Raw genomic sequence first — 19,995 nt, 5'->3', positions numbered from 1 at the left:
GTAGATAAGTGGGAAGTAATTGTGAGAACTAAGAGACACCGCATATCATTTTTTCATGTAGATGGGAGAGGGAACAGAAGAGACCTGGTTTTGATGAGGAAAGAGCATGCGCATAGGCAAAGTAAGTAAAATAACAGAGTATTTTGTGTTAAAGAAAAATGAGGAGAGAGAATGTGTTACCCAGAAATCACCTTTCTTTACCATGTTTTGGGTATATGCTTGCAATCTATCCCAAAAAGGTGATTTTTGCCTCCTAAAGATGTCCATGGTGATTTTTTTTTTTTTTTTTAACAACTTCACTAGCGCGAATGAAACAACCACTACCTTTGCCACCACTATCCACTTTACTTTTTAGCAGGCATTTAACTCAGGCTGGTTGGTGGTGGTAGGTTATGGAGCACTATTTTGTACTCCATGAGGGATCTAATGCAACTTTTCAAGTACAGCAGCAATGTGGTGAAAACAGTAATGCAAAAAACTTAACCTGAGGAGCATGCAGATTGGATATAATGGGGGAGAAACTAGAGTCAAAGAAACCAAGTAGAAAGTAAAAATTGTGGTCTGGCCTCAAATAAGGGTGTTTGGGAATGCAAGCAGTAGATAGAATTAAGAGCATTTCCTGAAGAGTATTTTGAAGCCAGAGAACTACAAATATAGAGAAAGAGGGAGAGATTGGATGGTGAAGTTTCAGGGCTGGGTGATTTGGAGAATGATGATGCCATTCCCACAGGGTCATTGTGGGAGAGGTGATTTGGGGTTATATTCTGAGTTCAGTATTGCTTAAATATAAGCTGCTAGTGGGGCATCTGAGTGCATGTGTACTCAGTCATTGGGATTAGGGAACTGGAGCTCAGGTAAGATTTTTGATCTGGAAAAAGACTTTTGAGCACAAGAGTTCTGGGCAGACCTTTAAGACATGATTCAGTACAGGGGTGAGGAAGATAGTTTGCCTTTATTCAGAAATAGCTATTTCAGCACTTGCTTCCAAGATTGTATTTCTGGTCCACTTATCCACTAGCATTTCCTAACTGTATGATTCAGGCAATTAAGATGTGTTTGATTATGAGTAAAGAAAATGAATTCAAATTGGCTTTAGTAATAAAAGGGGCTTTGGTTGCCTGATAAGAGAAAGTCTTGAGTTAGGTAGGTCTTCAGAATTAGTTTGGTTTAACATCTCAACAGTCTTTCTGTCTCTCTGTGTCACCTTTAACTTCAGGCTGACTCCTGAAGTATACAGGAGTGAGAAGGAAGGTATCTGTTGTTTTACTTGGACAGTGAGAAGAAGTTGGCTTCTGGCAGCTCTCTTCAGAAGGTGAGGAAGCTTCTTTCTCAGGTGCCCCTGTGATAAAGATGCCCTAATTCACCACGATTGTGGGATATTTTTCCATTCATACAGATCTTCTTTAATTTCTCTCAACATTGTTTTGTAGTTTTCAGAGTATAGGCTTTGTAATCCATTTGTTAAATTTATTCTCAAGTATTTCATTCTTTTTGATGCTATTGTAAATAGAGTTCCTTTTTAAATTGAGGTATAGTTGACACAACACTGTATTAGTTTCAGATGTACAACCTAACGATTCGATGTTTGTATATTTTCTAAAATGATCACCACAATGGCTAGTTAACATTCCTTATCATACATAGTTACAGACTTTTGTTTTCCTTTGAAGGTAACTTTTAAGATTTACTTGGTTAGCGGTGTTAAATATGCAATATGGTATTATTTACTAGAGAGTAGAATTGTTTTCTTAATTTCATTTTTGGATTGTTTATGCAAGTGTATAGAAATAAAATTAATTTCTGTGTATTTATATTATACCCTGCAGTCTTTCTGAACTATTTATTCTAAGTTTTAAAATGGGTTCTGTAAGAATTTCTGATACACAGGATCATGTATTTGTGAATAGAGTTAGTTTTACTTTTCCCTTTCCAATCTGAATGGCTTTTATTTTTTTTCTTGCTTAATTGCCTTGGCTAGAACTTTTAGTATAGTGTTGAAGAAAAGTGAGAGTAGATATTCTTGTTGCTTTTTGATCTTGGGGAAAGCTTCTGTTTTTTCACCATTAAGTGTGATATAATCTATGGTTTTTGGTAAGTGGCCTTTCTCATATTGAATACATTCCCTTCCATTCCCACTTTGTTGGGTATTTATATCCTGAAAGGGGATTGGCTTTTTCAGATGCTTTTACTGCATTTATTGATATGATCATGTGGTTTTTGTTTTTTAGTTTATTGACATGGCGCATTACATTAATTTTCATATATTAAACCAACATTGTATATGTGGGATAAATCTCACTTGGTCATGATATGTAATTCTTTTTATATGTTGCTGGATGTGGTTCCACTGGTATTTTGTTGAGGATTTTTGTATCCATATTCATAAGTGGTAACAGTATGTAGTTTTCTTGTCTTTTTTGCAAATAATTCATTTTTAAATGCCTCTGTTTGTATTAACAGTGGAATTTTCAACAGGTTATTGATATTTTTTATGGACTTATCAAAGTACACACTTATTAAATAACATGGCTATGAATTAACAGTCTACCATCATATTTTGAAGATATATATGTATACCTGTATATATGTACACACATGTATATGCGTATATACATATACACGTATATATACGTATATATATACACACATATATATGTACATATATATCTGTATATATGTACACACATGTATATGTGTGTATATATATGTGTATATATGTATATATACACACATGTATATGTGTGTATATATATGTATATATATATATACATATATATATACACACGTATAAGTGTATACATATATACACATATATATATATTTAAGGATTGGGACAAGAACACAGTAACATCTGTTTTTACAGGGGAAATACAGAATCTATTTATGAACCTAGTGTGTTTCCACTTTTTTTTTGCGTGGGTGGAAGTGTTTATTGACTGTGTGAGTATGTATATGTGTGTGTGTGTGTGTGTGTGTGTGTGTGAGTGTGTGTGTGTGTGTGTGTGTGTGTTAATAGACTTATTTACCCCATCATATACCTGAAAAGCAATGGATATATTACAATATGAATAAAATAAAAATGAATTTTATGGAAATTAAACTTGGGTTTGTATTTAGAATTTTATTAACTTTTTTTGATAACTAAAGCATGAGAGTTTTACAAATGATAATTGCACAGTTGCACTAGAGGTGGTAGAATAACTTACTGCATATTATTTTTTAAGAACTTTGGACACAATACAGTTGTTTATAGCACAGTCTAAAAAATAAAGCCTATCTTGAAGCATCCTCATATGCATACAATTGAAGTTTGTATCTTTTTTTTTTTTTTAATGTTTATTTATTTTTGAGAGAGACAGAGACAGGATATGAGTGGGTTAGGGGCAGAGGGAGAGGGAGACGCAGAGTCTGAAGCAGGCTCCAGGCTCTGAGCTGTCAGCACAGAGCCCGACACGGGGCTCGAACCCATGAGCTGTGAGATCATGACCTGAGCGGAAGTCGGACGCTCAACTGACTGAGCCACCCAGGCGCCCCTGAAGTTTGTATCTTTAATCATAATTACTTGTAAGTGATTGTAACACTTCAAAGAACTTTCACATTTGTTATCCTATTTGGTCATCATCAAAGCCTTTTAAAAAATAGGAAATAGTCTGATTCTAATTTGTCAGACAAATTCCGTTGTTGAAAGACCTTGAGGTTGCAGATCTGTATAGTGATCTACAATACCGGAAAGGTATTCAGAATCCCAGCCATATACTCTTTCTTATAAATCAAGTTAAGTCCATAAAAGTATCACCTAAAGACCATATTCTGATTCTGAATGGCCCTCATCTTTTTCTCTTAGTCCTTTGGCATGCTAGAGTAGAAACAGCAGCCACCAGCATTTTCACTAGTGCAGGAGTCTCTGTGGTGGAGTACATTTCCCCGAAGGATGGTATTCTTAGTGGAGTTTCTGAACAGAAGGTTTGCCAAATACTAAGAGTTGTTTGCTCACCATCTTTCGTGGAGTTTTTAGTAGACCCCTTTCTGCTTAGGGTCCCGTGGTGTCGAGGGAGAACAGGACCGTGTTTTTGTATCTGGTCTGCAGGATATCACTCCCTCCTATAATCATTCATCCTTGTGAAGTTTCTAAGAATACGGGGTATGCTGCTAAAACTACCCTGGATCATGCCCTCATTAGTGTTCTTGTTAAAAATGCACCTGGGTGTAGTAACAGGCAGTGCTTTCTTTTCTGCTCCTTTACTGTTTGTGCATTCAGCGGGGGCTTCCTGTAGAGCCCCCTTCTGTCTTCCTCTTCACGGTGTACTGGGAACCACCAATTAATTCTGTAGTAGTGCCTTACCTTACAGAGGTTTTCATTTGACGCTAACAACTGATGACCTTACTGCCTCTAATTTACAGATAAAAAACCCCTGAGGCTCAGGATCTTTAACAACGTGACTAGAAGCTTAGAATGACGTGACCAGAAGAGGGTGGCATGAGCTGGTCTAGAAGCCTCACTTCTAGCAGATAATAAGCTCCTTGAGAACAGGGAGTACATTTTAATCAGCAGTTCAGCTGCAGCACTTAGCATGTTTCTTGGCCTAGACATGCGTTCAATAAATGTTGAGTCCCTGATCCCGGGCCGAGTGGTTGACCCCAACTCTGCTAGTGTGACATTGCTTATGCAGATGATTCTGAACCCTTACAGAAAGTTGAGGCTCTCCTAGGGCCCAGGGGCCTCAGCTACTTTCAGAAGTGAGAACATCCTCCCAGGACTTTTTTTTTTTTTTTTAAACCACGTTGCTGTTCTGTCTCTGACCTGCGCAACTTCTGCAGCGGTCCTGCGTCAACATTCACATCATGTGTGCTTGCTGCTTGCCAAGCTTCTGGTCCCGTGTGCTTCCGATGGCCGAATTCATGTGACTCCTGCTTCATGTCCGAACTCCCATCTTGGGCTGTGACCTACTCCCTGTCCAAGAAATCGTGTTGTCGGAAACTAACTCCACGTGACATTATTGCCAAACAACATCCTAGTTCTTCTCCAGCATCCCCAGTGGCACGTAAGAAAAACGTGCTAGGCAGTTAAGTTTTGGAATATACAAGGAGAGGTTGACATCTCTAGATTTACATCTTTAAAACAAAAATGCTGCTGATCATCAGTCAGCCTCTCCCTATGCCTAAAATATCAGTGATTTCTTTAGCTCGGCATTTTAACAAAAATTGGCTTTTGAAATTTAAACCTCTTTTATATTTACCTCCGTATTAAAAACTCCATATAGCTTTCATAATTTTTAATGCGTAAAAATACAAAGCAGGCTGAAAGTAAGATTAGTTTAAAATCTACTTGGGGCGCCTGGGTGGCGCAGTCGGTTAAGCATCCGACTTCAGCCAGGTCACGATCTCACAGTCCGTGAGTTCGAGCCCCGCGTCAGGCTCTGGGCTGATGGCTCGGAGCCTGGAGCCTGTTTCCGATTCTGTGTCTCCCTCTCTCTCTGCCCCTCCCCCGTTCATGCTCTGTCTCTCTCTGTCCCAAAAATAAATAAACGTTGAAAAAAAAAATTTTTTTTTAAAAAGTCTACTTCAACTTTTCCTCATTGAGGGTAATCGTTTGCTCAGATTATGATTTTAGCAGGCACCAACAGTCTCTGTTTCCATACAGACACTTGGCTTTTGGCTTGGATGCTGTATGGTAGTGTAGTATTTTTCAGTGTGTGTTCCACTGACAACTTGCACCAGATTTACCAGAAGTATGTGTTAAAATGCAGGTTCCTAGGCCTAATCCAAGGGGACTAAATCAGAACATTTGAAGGTGGAGGCCAGGAATTGGCATTTAAACAAGCCCCCTGTTGACTGTGCTGAATCCCAAAGTTAGAAGCCTGTAGGCCAGCTAAGGATCCAAGTCAAAGATCTTGGATTTAGTCCCTCCACCACTGAAGGCCCTTTGATATTTATACTTTGACCTTTGTAGCTGAAAATAGGAATGATGGTAACAGCTACCTCAAGGAGGTGTGAGGATTCGGGGAATTATATGTAATTCGTGCAGTGTCTGGGATATCACAAGCGCCCAAGAAATGCTGCTACTCAGGCTTGTTGTTACCAATACCGTTGCACCCAAATGATACAATAGCTACGAGGATTCGTGGTCCCTTCAAAATGAGGATAAGCTTGTTACCAGAAAGACCACTTCTGAGAGTTAAGAAGTCAGTGCCAGATGTTGGCAAATGATGGCCCACAGCCTGCTTTTATAAATAAAGTTTTATGGGTGCACAGCCACCACGTTTGTTTAAGTATCGTCTGTGACTGCTTTGGACTCTGCCTTACAAAGCCGAAGATACTTACTTTCTGGCGCTCAACAGAAGTTAGCTGACTCTTGCTCTGTTCTAATGTGGACTTTGGCGAAACCTTCGACCATGTCAGTCTGTTGTGCAGAGGCAGTCAGGCGTGGGTAATAAGAGAGAGTGCTGGAAACAGTGGCCAGCACCGGTTTCAGTGCTCCTGCCACACCTGCTGCCTCAGATCCTTAAGAAAAGCCAGCCCTTCATTGTGCCTTTCTGCCACTGCCTTCTTGCTCCGCCTAAAAATCAGTGACGGGGTCCTGTGCCATTTTTGTATCTGGGAAACCAGATGGGTGAGTACTTTGGAGGCTCTCAGGACTGTGAGATGTTATAGTCCCTACGAATAATAACACGGAAACTAAAACAGCATATGGCGAACATCTAGACAAAACACAGTTGCATACCCTGGTGGGCTTCCTTACCATCAAGTTTGAATTCACACCATGTGCTAAAAATGTGTTATTGTTCATCTCCCATCACCTATGAATTAAAAGCCAAAACCAAACCACACCCAACTCTCAGAAAAGAAAAAAAAGTGACACAAAATTGTAGAAGCATCTTGTAAACAATCACAACCTAATTCTCTAAACCTGAAACTCTAACTGGAGATAAGATTGTTGAAATTTGTGGCTACATTTCACAAAATAAGCTAACCTCCTAGAACTTTTGTGAACAAACTTTGTATCGTGCCCAGGCATACAAGCAGTGATTAATTTATGATGTTTTGATATTTCCCAACACTTTTTTTTTAATGTTTATTTTTGAGAGAGAGAGAGAGAACGAGAGAGAGCGCATGAGTGGGGAGGGACAGAGAGAGAGGGACACACAGAATCTGAAGCAGGCTCCAGGCTTCAAGCTGTCTGTGCAGAGCTGGACATGGGGCTCGAACTCAAGAGCTGTGAGATCATGACCTGAGCCAAAGTCAGACACTTAACCGACTAAGCCACCCAGGTACCCCTTTCCAACACTTTTAATAGGAATATTTCACTTTCCCAAAGGTACTAGTTATATTCTTCTTGCATTAGGGTCTAATGTTTTGTCATGGGCTCTAGCTGAGAAAGAACCTCTGGACTATCGGTTTATATTCAACCATTAACATAATTTTGTATGGTCTTTGAGGCAGTGTATATAAGGTATCCCCATTTTTTCAGTAAAACCTTGGTTTGCAAGCATAATTCGTTTAGAAACATGCTTGTAATCCAAAGTGCTTGTGTATCAAAGTGAATTTCAAGAACCATTGGTTCAGTTGTGATCATGTGACGTTCGGCGTCACGTACTACTCACGCAAGACCTCACTCAGTGCGAGACCTCGCTCGTTTATCAAGTTAAAATTTATTAGAAATGTTTGCTCATCTTGTGGAACACTCGCAGAACGAGTTACTCGTATTCATGAGACTACAGTAGACATCTAATCGTCAGCCAAAATGTTGTGAGAGATCAAACAGAACACTGTTCTGTGTTCTTTTGGGTTTGATTGTAGGTGCTTTTCTATGTATTCTGCAGTGTTTTCTGTTTTTCTCTGCGTGTGTGTCTCATTTCTTCTTCACTTGGTCCCTTAACTCTATTCTTCCCCTTGTCCTGTTCCTTTAACGGGTACGTAGTGCGTCTCTTGGGTCCAGTATTTATGCAGTGTAACTAGCACAGTATCTGACATTTCTCTTTAAAAAAAAAAAAATTCCTGCCAAACAAAAATTTTTTATGTGCCCTTTGATTAATATTTTTATTAGCTTGCTGACTCTCTAATAAGAAAAAAAGTTCCCATCCACTGTTTTCTTGGCTTCTTTGTGTTGCTGGCTCAGAGTGTTTTATTGTTTGATGGAGTAGATAAAATTCCCCTGATGTTTCCTACTCACTCTAAATTTGGAATACACCTACAGTATTCTTTTAGGCTTTATTGTTTCCTAAACCATCTATTTAAATGCAGTCCTAAAGCTTAAACGGAACACTGTTATTGTGGCTAAAAATAATATGTGTAATGGAGCAGTAGATTTGACTTCATTACCGTCTTCATAACCATGCAAAAGCCACCGTTCCCACAAAGCACTCAGTAAGGTCTAGTGATTATTAAATTTTGCCAGTTCCATAGTAAATGTATAATGGGTTACTTGCAGTGATTTGTAAATGGAATGGTGGGAAGAACTTGACCTTTAAAATTCAGTAGGGCCTTTCTGAAACCCTGATGTTTAGAGCAAAGGCAGAGGCATCCATAAGGACACTAGTCAAGGGGAAAGCTCTTGCCCATTACCGAACAGAATAGTATCTGATACACTCCGTCTATAGCAGAAGGAGGAGCTTTTAGTGTATTATTTTATATTGAGATGTCTGTGAACCTGAGACTGTTTGTAGCTCTTTTATAGGGAATGGTTGATTTGATGTTCTTATTTAATTTTCTTTTTATCATTTCTCAGAAAAAATTTTATACTTATTCTAGAATTAATAAAAATTATTTATTTTTGAGAGAGAGAGAGAGAGAGAGAGAAACAAATAGAGTGTGAGCAGGGGAGGGGCAGAGAGAGAGGGAGACACAGAATCCAAAGCAGGCTTCATCTGAGCTGTTAGCACAGAGCCCGATGTGGACAGTGCTTGAACTCATGAACCTTAAGATCATGACCTGATCTGAAGTCAGAGGCTTAACCAACTGAGCCACCCAGGTGTCCCATCCTAGAATTTTGTTTGCGTTTTTTTTGTTTTGTTTTGTTTTGATTGTGAGACAAATAAGTTTCTCCAGGTTAATTGAATTTAAATTCTGTTTTATTTTATTTTTTTAATTTAAGTTTTTTTTTAACATTTATTCATTTTTGAGAGTGAGAGAGACAGAGCATGAGCAGGGGAGGGGCAGAGAGAGAGGGAGACACAGAATCTGAAGCGGGCTCCAGGCTCTGAGCTTTCAGCACAGGGCCGGATACGGGGCTTGAACTCACGGACTGCGAGATCATGACCTGAGCTGAAGTCGGACACTTAAGTGACTGAACCACACAGGTGCCCCAAAATTCTGTTTTAATAATGAACCTCACATACTTGCTCAATGACATTAAAGTAGATGATTTTGCCATTTGAATTATTCTATTACACTTTTATGATCCTGTACTTATGTTCTTGCTTGTCCCCAGTCTAAAATTCCCATCTGCCACTTCTTCCTCACTATATTCCTTCTTCTAACTATTCCAACTCTCAAAACCTGATTCCTCGTTCATATGCCATCTGCTCAAAGAAGCTGTCCTGCTTTGCAAAGTCAAATGAATGAATTTGGGTTTTTTTAAACTCTTAATTTCTGTACTTACAGAGACACTTTGCCTAGACTTGTATTTCATAGTTATTTTGTTGGCTGTCAATGATAGGCGTTATGTATTAAGTTGAACCATATGAAATTACCATTATTCAATTGTTTTTGAGGTACAGACATGTCAAGTTTATATGTCTGAACCTAATACTCATCAACATTAACTGCACAAACCTCTGAAAATAAAGTATGGTCTGAGTTTATTAAAACACATTTTGGACTTGGATTTATGTCTGTATCCTAGAGTACTTACAGAGTTTTGTACATAACAAATGTATTAAAGAATGTTTGTTGGAATGAAATCAGTTGGATTGTCTACATTACTATTACTCTGTATGAGCTAACTAATAATTGCTTTAGAAATGATGCCTGTTCTCTGGGACACACTGTTGTAAAACCAGGATATTAGAGGGGTGCCTGTGTGGCTCAGTTTGTTGAGCATCTGACTGTTGGTTTCAGCTCAGGTCATGATCTCCTGGTTCGTGGTTTCGATCCCCATGTCTGGCTCTGTGTAGGCATTGCAGAGCCTGCTTGGAATTCTCTCTCTCTCCCTCTCACTCTGCCCTTCTCCTGCTTGTGCTCTCTCTCTTTTTCTCAAAATAAATAAATAACACTTAAAAATTTTTCTAAAACCAAGATATTTGAGTCCACTGTGCAATTTCATCTATTACCCACTCATTTCAGTGGTCATATACCTGAAGTTAAACTTCTTGTCTGAAAGTCACTGTTCCTCATGTTTTAGTTGTACACTATATTGCCTTTGTCGAAACTTTTTTCTTTACTTGGTCTATACTTGCCTTATTTTGCTTTACTTATTGCAAAAGTAATAATTCTTTCATTTCTAATTCTCCCCTCTTAAAAATTTTTTACCAGCTTACTTCTTGGTTTGAAGGACTGTCAGTGCCCCCCACCTTGGAAAATGTTTCCTGGCTTGCTTTGTTTTATCATGGGAAAAAAAAAACTTTCTTTTGAAGTTATATTTTGTGCTTGCTAAAGGTCCAGTTAAATCACAGGAGATAAAAGCTGTACTGACAACCTTGTACATTCCCTGTCCTTTGCCAGAAATAGCAAACTAGATACTCATCTTGTACAAAAATATGTGCATGTTCATCCTCACTTAAAAACATCTTGTCTTGGGTCATTCTTGCAGCAAGTGGGAGGAGTCTAAGCCCATAGTGTGGAATCTGGGGGTTACAGGATATGAGGTAGGACTGGAGGGGAACAAAGTATGGTGCTGAACAAAGGGAGAAAATGGTGCTTTTTCTTTATTGACAGGCTCTTTAGTTTTCCATACCATACAATCTTTTTCTTAGCTCCTTACAATACCATACAATTTCCTCAAGATAGTTTTTTTTTTTTTTTTTTTTTATCTCACTTAGGCTTTTTTCCTAACTGGAAGAAATTTTGCATGAGAAAATGAGATTTTGGAATTACAGAGAAAGTTCAATCTGTGAATATGTTGAAATATTTTATAGCATCACATAGAAAGATGTTTTTGTGAATTTCTTTTGTCCTTGAATCGATGACTTTGTAGTACACTACTTTTTGTGATCAGCTCTCTTACAAGTTATGAGGCATGTATAGACATTTTTCACTTTTAGACTCCATTACTTGAGGTGTTTGAACATGAGACTATGGTCTATACAGTTAAAATTGGTAGTTTTAATGATTAACTAAGGTGACTTATTTTCTGATAAGAGTGGAGTAGGGGAACAGGTTATTGTAAATCTATGGGAGGAGTCTTTTTATGCCTGTATGTAGTGATACATATATGTGTGTTTCTGCTGTTCCAATGAATAATTCATTAAAATGGACTAGATCTTACTGAGCATGGATTGTAAACTCAGGGGTAGAGATCAATGTATTCCCCATGCCTAGGATGTTGTCTTGCGTGTGACAAATCTGTAATTATTATCTGTTGAGTGAATGGTTGAATTGATAAAATATCTGTTGGTTGCCTAATACCATGTTTTGAGCTCCTAGGAACAGAGAAAAAACATAACATTAAACATGGTCTTTAAGGTTGTAAATTAGAAGTAGAGACAAACATCAATGCATATTAATAGAGAGAAAGATTAGTACTGAGATCTGTAGTGCTCAAAGTAATTTTTTAATAAAAAAGGAGATAGATGGAAGGGGCAACAATAGGGATAACGTCATTTTCTAATTACCGAACACCTACTTTGTACCATTTATTGCACTAGGTGTTTTATAGGTATTATCTCAGTGCATCTTCGTGACAGATCTGATTATTCGTGTTAGTCCTCCATGTGATAATCGAGGTTCAGTATCATTCTCAAGATCGCCTGGCAGTTAAGTGGCGGTGCTGGGTTATAAGACTTCTGTCTGCCTCTTTAACAGTACTACTGCTTTATTGCTTTGCTAGTTTTCTGGAGCTGCCTGGACCAGGAGTGACCCAGGTTGGTAGTTGGGTACCAGAGGCCCTCTGGACACCTGTAGACCTAACAGAAGCCATTGAGCTCTTCCTAAACCAAAAATGTAACACAAATACTGCTGTCACTGGAGCTGGGCTCCACCCATTGGACTGGGTTCCGTGCTGGGAAGAGGGAATACTATGTAGAGACTTTAAGGGGCTTCCTTTGTCTCTGCCCTCATCAATATCAGTGTTAAAATCTACACACTTTTAGTGATATCTTCAAGCTGGCCAATTCCCACTGTAGGCAGTATTTTTATGTATACATATAAACAGTTGTTAAAAACAAAGTGTGGTATTAATCATGGTTGCCATTGTGTTTGAGTTGCTTATAATTAGAGAACTGGTATAATTGATAGATCTCTGCCAGCTGGTTCTAGATTTCTCACCTGGGGAACTTTTTACAAATACAGTTGACTCTCTTTTTTTTTAATGTTTATTTTTGAGAGGGAGCACATGCTCATGTGAGTGTGTGTGAGCGAGTAGGGGAGGGTGGGGGGGGTAGAGGATCTGAAGTGGGCTCTGTGCTGACAGCATCGAGACTGATGGGAGGTTCAAACTCACAAACTGTGAGATCGGACACTTAACTGACTGAGCCACCAAGGCACCCCAATACTGTTGACCCTTGAACAACATTGGTTTGATCTGCACAGATCAACTTCTGCATGGAGTTTTTTTTTGATAAATACAGTGCAGTAGGTTACTCTGTTGTAAGAACAAACTATATAATATACATAACATACAAAGTATGTGTTCATTGACTATCTAAAATATGTTATTGGTAAGGCTTCCAGTCAGTAGTAGGCCATTAGTAGTAAAGTTTTTGTGTAGTCGGAAGATATACTTGGATTTTCAATTGCACGGGGAGTTGGCTCCCCTAACCCCTGGGTTGTTCAAGGGTCCTCTGCTTTAGTACCTTAGCCCAGTCTCCAGAAAATCTAAGTAGGTTTGTATGGGGGCTAAGGAAATCAGTCAACCTATTTATCTATTCAGATGATTCTTGATTTTTTTTTTTAAGTTTATTTATTTTGAGAGAGAGAGAGAGGCAGAGGGAGAGAATGAATTCCTAGAAGGTTCTGCGCTGTCAGCACATAGCCTGATGCAGGGCTTGAACTCACAAACTAGGATATCATGACCTGAATCAAAATCAAGAGTCAGATGCTTAACTGACTGAGCCACACAGGGGCCCCAGATGATTCTTCTTTCATTTTTTTTTTTTCCATCTAGTGATTTTTAAGCATATAGGTCACATTCTCTCCTGTTTCCTCCTCACACACTTTTTAACATCTCTGAAGACAGCTTAGTATTGTGTAATAGTTTAATTGACACAGTTTTTGTTTCTTGCATATAAGATAGTGGTACATATTACAACTGCTGGGAACTTCTAGTCAGTGATGGCTGGGCAGGTGATTTCTATAAGGGAAAATGGTTACCTAGAAAACATTCATTTAGGGATGCCCTTATGATTCCCAGTGTGTAAATGTTTTAATTTAACTAAAGAGCAGAGAAGCTATTTCATTTCATTAATCAGTACATTCGAATCATTACACTGAATGATTATGCTTCATTTATTTTGTGTCAGAATGTTTTCCACACAATAATAGAGAATAAAAGTGCATCATTAATTATAGCTGAGCAGCTCACACATGTATGGGTATATATATTTCCATATCATCACACAATGAAGGAAATGTAATATAAGAAATAATTAATCCTTACCAAAGAATTGAAGATTCAATTAAATAGTAGTATTAAATTCACGGTCATTTGTAATCATGCCTTGTAACAGTTTTAAGTAATGCTTGACAAAGTTTGTAGAAACATTTCCATTTGCCTGTGTCTCCCCCTTCTAAATGGAAAGCTTTTTTTTTGTAAGAACATGGTTATCTTTTGGGGGTAACAGTTACTTGTTTTGGAGAAGAGAGTAACTTTTTTTTGGAAACAGAATTGATTCATTTGCAGAGCTTCACTGGGATGGGATTTCTGAAAGAGAAGGACTAATTACCGTAAAAAAGTTGCAATTCTATGCATGGAAATTTGGATTTGCTCCTCTCCTGTGAATAGGGACCCTTCCTGATAAGAACCTCTGTGTCATGTGCCCTTTTAGTTATCAGAACTTCAAAGCTGCTTAATTATGTTTCTTCTAGTTCTTTCCCTTTCCCCTGGCTGGCTGGGACTCTTGTTAAAAACCCACAAAACAAACTAACATCCAAAATCTGCTTGCCGTATATAATTACGGTATCCTAAAAACCCTCTGTATCTTCCTAGGTCCAAAAGGGGCAAAAGGACTCCAGGCACCAGTCATTTCATTGGCTGCACTTATTTTCCGGAATAAAGTAGGGGACTTAATTTATAGTTCAGTAACTTCTAAAGAGGCAAATATGTCTCTCCTTTATAGATGAGAAAATATGGAGACGGGAAAAATTTAAGCGGTTTAAGAGATGCTACAGGGAAAAGTGGGTGGAGAACAAAATTTTAGAGATTCTTGGAACACGTCATAGACTCTCTGAACTTGGTGATCTCTCTTTTTGCAACAAAGCCAAAATAATTTCAACACTATTTTTTTAAACACCAAACAGTTTTCAAATGGTTTCTTAAACATTGCTTCAGCTTACTATTGTAATGAATTTCTGACTTACAGTTTTTATAGCAATTTTATAGTTTGTCTAAGAATACTCACTTCACAAATGGTGGGGTCATATCTAGACCTTGGGGGCTTAAGACATTTAGGCCCAATTAATTTCCATCACATCACACTTAGTGATTCACTGATAATCACATTTTTTTTTTTTTGAGTTTATTTATTTTGAGGGAGGGAGGGAGGGACAGAGAGAGAGAGAGAGAGAGAGAGGGAGAGAGAGAGACGCACCGCAGTAGGGGCATAGAGAGAGAGAAAGAGAGAATCCCATGCAGGTTTTGCACAGTCAGTGCAGAGCCCAATGTGGGGCTTGAACTCACGAACCATGAGATCATGACCTGAGCCAAAATCAAGAGTTGGATGCCTAACAGGCCAAGCCACGCAGGTGTTCCACTTAATCACATGTTATCCCCTGCTCCCCAGTTATGACATCATTAATTGCAGTAATTTAAAGTGACTTTTTATAATGTCACATTTTTGCTCCAGGCTGTGATTTTTTTAAAATAAATATGTTTAATGTTTATTTTTGAGAGAGAGAGCGAGAACACAAGCATGGGAGGAGCAGAGAGAGAGGGAGACACAGAAACCGAAGCAGGCTCCAGGGTCTGGGCGGTCAGCACAGAGCCTGACACGGGGCTCGAACTCACAGACTATGACATCATGACCTGAGAGCCAAAGTCAGATGCTTAACCGACTGAGCCACCCAGGTGCCCCAGGCTGTGAGTTTTAAAAGCTGTTGAAGCCAAAATTCTTTCAGTATGGCTTGCACCCTTGATTTTAGGAGAATATGAAAAAGAAAATGAAATTTAACATTAAAAATGGATTTATACTAATAAAACAGCCACTGCCCATGTACAATTATGAAAAAACTCATTTCTAATTGAGAAGATAAGTCTACTTAAAAAATTTCTTTTATATGTAGAACTTTATTGACATAGTTGGCACGCCGATTCAACCTATCTAAAGTGTACAATTCAGTGGTTTTTGGGACAGTCACAGAATTGTGCAGTGTACCACCATCAGTTTTAGAACATAAAACCTACTTTTAAAAGTGGAGGTATTCAGGTATATCCTGGTTCTTTTCAATTTGGGGCTGTTATGAATAGAACTGCTTTTAAAAAGTATAGGTAATTGTAACAAAATAAGGAATCTTCAAATTAATGTCAGAATCATGTGTTTGAAAACTTTTAATTATATTGTAATTATTTCTCAGCTATTTAGAGACATTTTATGTCGGTGTGCTGAGCTGGGTATCTAAAGCTTTTTTGGAATTTTTGGTTGTATCAGTGTCTAGTGTTTCTCCATTCCTGTTTTCGGTCATGTTTGCTTAAACAAATGAGTTTCCTATATTACTGTACTGTACTATAAACATACACATGGTTCTTAAATATAGGTTGCATTTTTGTTTTAGCTTGTCAAGTTCATAGTAGACCCTGGGCAGAAAACTTAGTCATTATTTACGGAACAGTGGTTCTCATTATTTGTTGCAGATTAGAATCACATGAGTATTTAAAAATAGTAATACCTTTACCTCCTCCTTGACGATTGTAATTTAATTGGTAATTTAATCCCACACGGGACCCAGGTGCCAATAGCTGGCATATTTAAGTTTCCTACATAATTCTCATGTGTGGCCAGGATTAAAAACTTGTTTTAGATTCTTGTTTTCAAAACGTTTGCAGCAGGAGCCTGAAGCTTAATTTTTCCAAACTAGTTTACTTTTCATTTATCTGTCTGATATCTCAAGAAAAAGTTGATGAACTCAAAGCTGGATTAGAAAATGGGGTGAGGCCCTGATTAAGTCTCCAGCTAGCACCTCTGAAGTTCATTTGCCACGTTGTTCATCTTTGTATCCTCAGTTCCAGCAAATGCCTACTCTGCCCAAGTTCCTTACTTGCCTGCCTTCCTTTTCTTTCTTTCCTTTTTTTCCTTTCCTTCTTTCTTCGATATTAAGTGCCTGCTGCCTGTTCCAGCACTGCTTTATATCCCGAGGACATAAACACAATTTGGAATCCTTCTTACATTTGAGTTGGCAAAAGATGCGTCATAAATATTTGTTAAATTGAATAGATTCACACCTGAGCCCTCTTGGCATACTGCTGTGCTGTGCCTCAAATCCTGTGTAGAAATTACGATTTTTTTGATATTCCAGGAACATTCCAAGCATTGTCTGTCACTTCCTCATTTGTTTGTCTGCTTCCCTGTTACATTCAAGGACATCCCAAATCTAGCCAGGCTTAAACCATCAGGATAAAGTTGGTTAGGACATGTAATTCAGGTCTTATATCTCCACATATCACAGACTCACATGGAGACTCACAGACTCACCTACCAACAACTGAGTTTTGGGTAATCTCAGAGTCAAGTTAGGTGATAAAGACCAGATGCTGTGACTTGTGGGTTGTAAGTCAGTGGAGGCTGTCCTGAGGACTTGTACAGCCTGACTACCAGGTCTTAGAACCCTGTCTTCTCTTCATCCCCATGGCATGTTTTATTTTCTGGGAGCAAGGTAGAAGGGGGACATGGTGTGATCCTCTACCAGTTTATAAATTCTCACTGGGTTGATTATCTCTCCTACGCTTGGATATTTCAGAGTTGACTTACCCCAGAAAAAGAATACTTACAGGTAGCAAAGTATCCACATGAGCGCACCTGCACTCATGCACCCCCCCACCCCCATATTTAAGAATGAGAAAACAGTAGCGGAAGACACAGTATTTTGTTTTAGTTTTTAATCAGTGATTTTGTTTTTACTTATTTGTAGCTTTCGCAGCCTCTCAGCATGTAGAAAATACCTTCTGAATACGATTAAACAGGTATGTGGTGCTGGGTGATGAGTCTTGTGCTGCTGCTAATGGAAATGTAAAATGGGGGGTGGGGAGAAAGATTGCAAAATTTAACAACACATTACTTCTTGTTGAGCCTTTGGTGCCACTCTTGGCATTATTAAAATATACATGAAGTACTGAATAAATGTTGACTAGAGTCATAGCATGCCCCGTGTTCTTAGGAAAATATTTTAAGAAATACATTCTGCCTTTAAAGCAAAGTAATTAAAGCTTAGGCATTGAGGTTTTTCCTTCACACTGCATTCCCTCCTGAATTCTTGCACTTTTTATTTGGGCTGTTTGACTTGTTTATTTCATTTTGCAAATAACACAGTCTCTGGACATGTGTGTATTTGTGTGTGCCTTTTCAAGGATTCGGTTTGTTTGGGAACTATAAGTATACCAAAGGAGCCTCTGTGGCCACCTTTAGAACAAAGCTTCCTAATTTCAGTGTCATTAAGTTAGCAGCTGGTGCAGCTGAATTCAAAGGCACATGCATGGTTATTGACTGTTTTCTCTGAAAACAGCCTGAACAAAGCATTTCCTTAAGCAATGTTGAGCAGGATTTGAAACTTCCTATGCCTCAGAAAAGTCTTAGAAAGGTTTATGGAATTGCAAAGGTCAACATTACTGCATGTGATTCACCTCTACCCCCAATCCATGGTATTTGACTCCTTTAAAAAAATCTTGTGTTTTAAAATCATATGGTCAGAATCCCTAAGCAAAGGAAAAAAAGAGAGAGAAAAAAATCCAGTTAAATACAATTATATCAGTTATTCTTAGATAATCCTTAGTAGCGTCATAGGAGTGTGATAACACACATGCTAGTTAGTTTAAGAGCAAGAAAGTTTCAAAAGTTGTAGCTTGCACTATAGCATTGATAGGCTACTCTTACATATTATGTTGTTTAGTTTCTTGTATATAGTTAAGGAGAGTAATCATTTATATAAATGTGTATTCTATGGGTATCTTGGAAATGGTAAAGATCAGGAGTTGGCAAGAATTCATGCATTTTTATCAAAGTGATCATGCTTTTATTATTTTTATCATGTTTTCATTAATTTTCTTTAAAAATATTGACATATAATTGACATAACATGTTAATTTCAGGTGTACGATGTAATGATTCAGTGTTAGTATATATTGTGAAACGATCATCACAATAAGTATAGTTAACATCCATCGCCACGTACAGTTAACACATTTGTTTTTCTTGTAATAAGAACTTGGAAGATATACTCTCTTAGCAACTTTTGAATATACAATACAGTATCTACCTTTCTTTTTTTTTCTTTCTCTCTTTCTTTCTTCTTCTTTCTTTCTTTCTTTCTTTCTGGAAAAGAGAGCAAGAGCATGAGCAGGGGAAGGGGAGAGAGAGAGAATCCCAGGTAGGCTCCAGGCTGTCAGTACAGAGCTTGATGGGGGGCTTGAGCTCACAAGTTGTGAGATCATGACCTGAGCTGAAACCATGAGTTGGATGTTCGACCAACTGAGCCATCCAGGTGCCCCTACAATACAGTATTTTAAACTATATTCACTGGCTGTACGTTACATCCGCAGGACATGTTTGTTTTATAATTGGAAATTTGTACCTTTTGACCACTTTTACCCATTTCTCCCACCGCCACACCCTACGTTGTGTTTTCAATGAACATCTGCCATATACCAGACTCTGTTAAGTGGTAATAGGTATAAGAGAAAGGCATGATAATATGCAAACACTTAAGTAATAGTAAAGATGGAATGTAATTTGGTGAGAAGTTAGGTGGCATGGATCTGCTTTCCTCTTATTTCCAGGTAAATTTGTATTTTCAGATAAAATTTCCTTTATAGAGAGAGAACTCAGGTTGAGTGGAGAAGGCTGAACACTCACTATTCCTGCATTTCCATAATGTAGTGTAAGTTTTTGTGGTAGATTGTTCAGTTCTAAGGGGAAGGAAAATTTGGGAGGTGCTATTTATTAGATTGACATTGTATTTTACATTCTTTTGTTTATACGTGAAGAGTTGCTCATATTTTTCCATCAGCACCAATTTAAAATCATTATACAGGGTCAGACTCCTGGCCAGTCAGGGAGAGTCTTGTCTCTGATGACGCCATGACGTGGTTGCCCTTTTAACATAGCCCACTGACATCTTAATGTCTTAAACTACCACTTGTTTCTTTTGAGTCCATTTTAGTTCACCATCCATTAAAAATAATTCTCGCACAGATTAATTTTATGTAGGTTTGCTACCTGCCATGTAAAGTAGTGATTTTTCCTTTTGTATGTGTTATTTCTTTTTCTTTCTGGTTTTATTTTTTTTTTATTTTTATTTTTTTAAAATTTTTTTTTTCAACGTTTATTTTTTATTTTTGGGACAGAGAGAGACAGAGCATGAACGGGGGAGGGGCAGAGAGAGAGGGAGACACAGAATCGGAAACAGGCTCCAGGCTCTGAGCCATCAGCCCAGAGCCCGACGCGGGGCTCGAACTCCCGGACCGCGAGATCGTGACCT

At 38.2% G+C, this 19,995-nt stretch overlaps 1 protein-coding gene across 1 annotated transcript in view; it reads left to right on the top strand.

The window, feature by feature from the left end:
* KLF12 (KLF transcription factor 12) overlaps positions 1-19,995 on the top strand; it is a 432,660-nt gene that overhangs the window by 41,721 nt on the left and 370,944 nt on the right. The window contains exon 2 of the mRNA XM_047080662.1: positions 17,434-17,485. The gene's annotated coding sequence lies outside the window, so the exon portion shown is untranslated. The remainder of the gene's footprint in view (positions 1-17,433; positions 17,486-19,995) is intronic.

Source organism: Lynx rufus, unplaced genomic scaffold (genome assembly GCF_022079265.1).
Source record: "Lynx rufus isolate CCGP_SWC_20201006 ecotype Redwood Valley unplaced genomic scaffold, mLynRuf1.p SCAF_1, whole genome shotgun sequence".
NCBI lineage: Eukaryota > Metazoa > Chordata > Mammalia > Carnivora > Felidae > Lynx > Lynx rufus.
Note: the sequence above shows the minus strand (reverse complement) of the source record. Positions and strands in the feature narration are given on the sequence as shown.